Source organism: Eurypyga helias, unplaced genomic scaffold (assembly GCF_000690775.1).
Source record: "Eurypyga helias isolate BGI_N326 unplaced genomic scaffold, ASM69077v1 scaffold26366, whole genome shotgun sequence".
NCBI classification, from domain to species: Eukaryota; Metazoa; Chordata; class Aves; order Eurypygiformes; family Eurypygidae; genus Eurypyga; species Eurypyga helias.
In genome coordinates this window covers 1-269 of record NW_010258926.1, presented here as the reverse complement: position 1 = coordinate 269, position 269 = coordinate 1, and positions in this window count along the sequence as shown.

The following is a 269-nucleotide window of genomic DNA, read 5'->3' as shown; positions in this document are numbered from 1 at the left end:
CGCAGGCCCCAAAAGCACAGCGCAGCGGTGACAGCCGGGGCGGTGCAGAACCCACCCGTGCCATCCCAAAAGCCCACTCCCCACCAAACCCCACCAGCCCCGCTCCCCAAAGAGGAGCCCCGAAGACTGACGGGAAGGGCAGCAAGCGGAGGGGAAGAGCCTGGAGCATCCAAACACGGTGGGAACAGGAGGGTCCCTGCAGAACCGGCGCGGGTTTCGGTGGTCGCCAAGGGACCACTGGGGATGAGCAGGAGGCGGTGGCAGGGACG